This window comes from Myodes glareolus, chromosome 18 (assembly GCF_982192425.1).
Source record: "Myodes glareolus chromosome 18, mMyoGla1.1, whole genome shotgun sequence".
Taxonomy (NCBI): Eukaryota; Metazoa; Chordata; class Mammalia; order Rodentia; family Cricetidae; genus Myodes; species Myodes glareolus.
This window is the reverse complement of record NC_142043.1, coordinates 5,476,866-5,480,215: the sequence shown is the minus strand read 5'-3', so window position 1 is coordinate 5,480,215 and position 3,350 is coordinate 5,476,866. Positions and strand designations below refer to the sequence as shown.

General features: G+C 44.7%; 1 pseudogene; it reads left to right on the top strand.

Annotated features, from left to right (window-relative positions):
• The first annotated feature begins 1,577 nt into the window (after positions 1-1,577).
• Positions 1,578-2,635, top strand: LOC125413931 (glyceraldehyde-3-phosphate dehydrogenase pseudogene; annotated as a pseudogene).
• The last annotated feature ends 715 nt before the right edge of the window (positions 2,636-3,350 follow it).

Here is a 3,350-nt window from a genome sequence, read left to right as displayed (position 1 = left end):
AAATGAAATACATAATTAAGGCACTGAATTGATGAAGAGATGGCAACAATGGCCTTATAGTGTTTCCTTCTAAATAATTTTTTATTTATAATGGGAAAAGGAATAACTTGGCGGTAATCAAAATAGCATAGTGGACATTACTTTATTTAATAGGTATGGTCAAAATCACTTCTACTAAGACCTTCTGTTGTGTTCCTGACCGGATATGCTGAAAAGGGCACCCTACCTCTGGGGGTTCTTTCCCATTACTTTATAATTAATCACCAAACGTAAAACAAATCAAAAAGACAAAACACTCCACACAAGTAAAGTTGAGGATTTTGTAAAAATGCTTGACTGATTCTCATCAAGAATATTGTGTACAACTGGGCTGGGGCTCAGTGGTAGAGCTGGATTAGACGGGCATGCCCGAGGACCTGGAGTCCACCTCAGCAGTGGGAGATAACGTAAGAAGAATGTTGCCAATGATAAAAACCAACTCAGGGGCTATCCCTAGAAGGAGGAGGCAGGGAGACATGAACTAAACACGATGTGGATCCCTATGTTGGTCCCAGAAATAAAAAAAAAGGACACTAGGGTAAAACTGGTAAGGTGTGGATAGTCAAGTATGTGGTTAATTTTACTGTACCAATGTTAATTTCCTACTTTTGAACATGGCACTATGGTCATGAATGATGCTTATGTTAGAAGACACTAACAAATACTACAGAAAATTTGGTCCTAACTGCAGATTTTCTCTGAGTGTAAAATTATTTCAAAATAAAAAAGCTTTAAAAAAACTAGATAAACAAAGCATGCAAATAAAACCTCTGGGTCCCATGTCTATAAAGGAATCTGCTTTTCCTACATTTTTAGATTCTTCTTCTGTCTGTCTACACTGGAAATTCTTAGCCCCCAAATCATCACATGCTTTTGTCACCTCATTTAAGAAATAAACAAACACACTAGGTTTTCAAAACACTCTCAGACCCTCTTTCTAAGTATTTAGTTATATAGTGTCTGGAAATGCAAGGAACAGAAGTATTCTTAAGTTCCATGGCTGAAAGCAATGACCACAGACAAGACTCACAGGGCCGGACCTGGGCTAGCATTTTCAGGACAGACACACAGCTTATGACTGAGCAAGCTAAGGGGCTTGAGAACTCTGTATCCCTACAGCAAGGTGACTGCCTGGAGTGTTGTGAGGGAATGGACCTTATACTATGAGGTTAGGAAAATAACCACTCATAATATATCAAACTGAAGTGTCTTTGTGGCTGTGAGATCCAAACTTATGCTACCCACACAATAAGACAAGAAATCCATGGAAAACTACGTTAGAGTAGGTTAAAAAATGGGTGAGCAGTTAGACGAGAAAACTCTCTGTAGAGATGCTTTGATCATACTCTCATGAATGGAAATCCCTTTGAATATTGGTTTACTATAAAAAAAATGAAAAGAATAAACTCATCAGGAACCCACAAAAATCAGTATCTTAAAGACCAGAGATGATGAAACAATCTAAATACATGATAAAGTAAGTACGCTTACTTTGTGTGAAAAGAGTAATGCAGGCTCTCTGCTCCTCCCTGTTCTAGAGATAGCCGCTTCTTTTCGCGCAGTGCCAGCCTTGTTCCAGAGACACGATGGTGAAGGTCGGAGTGAACGGATTTGGCCGTATTGGACGCCTGGTTACCAGGGCTGCCTTCACTTCTGGCAAAGTGGACGTTGTTGCCATCAATGAAGCCTTCATCGACCTCAACTACATGGTCTACATGTTCCAGTATGACTCCACCCATGGCAAGTTCAAAGGCACAGTTAAGGCTGAGAATGGGAAGCTTGTCATCAACGGGAAGGCCATCACCATCTTCCAGGAGCGAGATCCCGCCAACATCAAATGGGGTGGTGCCGAGTATGTTGTGGAATTGACCGGTGTCTTCACCACCATGGAGAAGGCTGGGGCCCATTTGAAGGGTGGGGCCAAAAGGGTCATCATCTCCGCCCCTTCTGCGGATGTCCCCATGTTTGTGATGGGTGTGAACCATGACAAGTATGACAATTCCCTCAAGACTGTCAGCAATGCTTCCTGCACCGCCAACTGCTTAGCCCCCTTGGCCAAGGTCATCCATGACAACTTTGGCATCGTGGAAGGACTCATGACCACAGTCCATGCCATCATGGCCACCCAGAAGACTGTGGACGGCCCCTCTGGGAAGCTGTGGCGAGACGGCCGTGGCGCTGCCCAGAACATCATCCCTGCATCCACTGGCGCTGCCAAGGCTGTGGGCAAAGTCATCCCAGAGCTGAACGGGAAGCTCACGGGCATGGCCTTCCGGGTTCCTACCCCCAACGTGTCCGTCGTGGATCTGACATGCCGCCTGGAGAATGCTGCCAAGTATGACGACATCAAGAAGGTGGTGAAGCAGGCATCCGAGGGCCCTGAGGACCAGGTTGTCTCCTGCGACTTTAACAGTGACTCCCACTCTTCCACCTTTGATGCTGGGGCTGGCATTGCTCTCAATGACAACTTTGTAAAGCTCATTTCCTGGTACGACAATGAGTTCGGCTACAGCAACAGAGTGGTGGACCTCATGGCCTACATGGCCTCCAAGGAGTAAGAAGCCCGCCCTGGACCACCCACCCCAGCAAGGACACAGCAAGAGAGAAGCCCTCAGCTGCTGAGCAGTCCCTGTCCTAACTCAACCCTTGACACTGAGCTCTCCCTCACAGTTTCCATCCCAGACCCCCAGATAGCAGGAGGGGCTTAGGGAGCCCCACTCTCTTGAATACCATCAATAAAGTTCACTGCATCCCCTCTTCAAAAAAAAAAAAAGAGTAATGCAAACATACTTCAAGAATAAGCCAATAAGAAACTATCAGGAAAAAACTTGGGAATTTTTAATTTTTAAAATATTTATTTATTTAGCATTGTGTGTGTGTGTGGAGACACACACATGCTGTGGTATGGCACATGTAAGGGCCAGAGGACAGCTTACTGGCGGTAATTGGTTGTTCCTTCCACCTTATAGGTCAGATCATCACAACTGGCAGCAAGCACCTTGTCTTGGTTAGGATTTTCATTACTGTGAAAACCAGAACCACAGAAACTCTTAAAGGAAAACATTTAATTGAGGTACTGGCTTACAGTTTCAGAAATTCAATCCATTATCATGACAGAGAGCCTGGCGGTGTGCAGGCAGACGTGGTGCTGGAGCCAAGAGTCCTACATTTTGACCAGAAAACAACAAGAAGTTACTGACTGTAACACCGAGTGAAGCTTGAGTAAGGAGACCTCAGAGCCCACCTGACAGTGACACACTTCCTCCATCAAGCCCATACTTACTCCAATAAGGTGACGTCTCCTAATAATT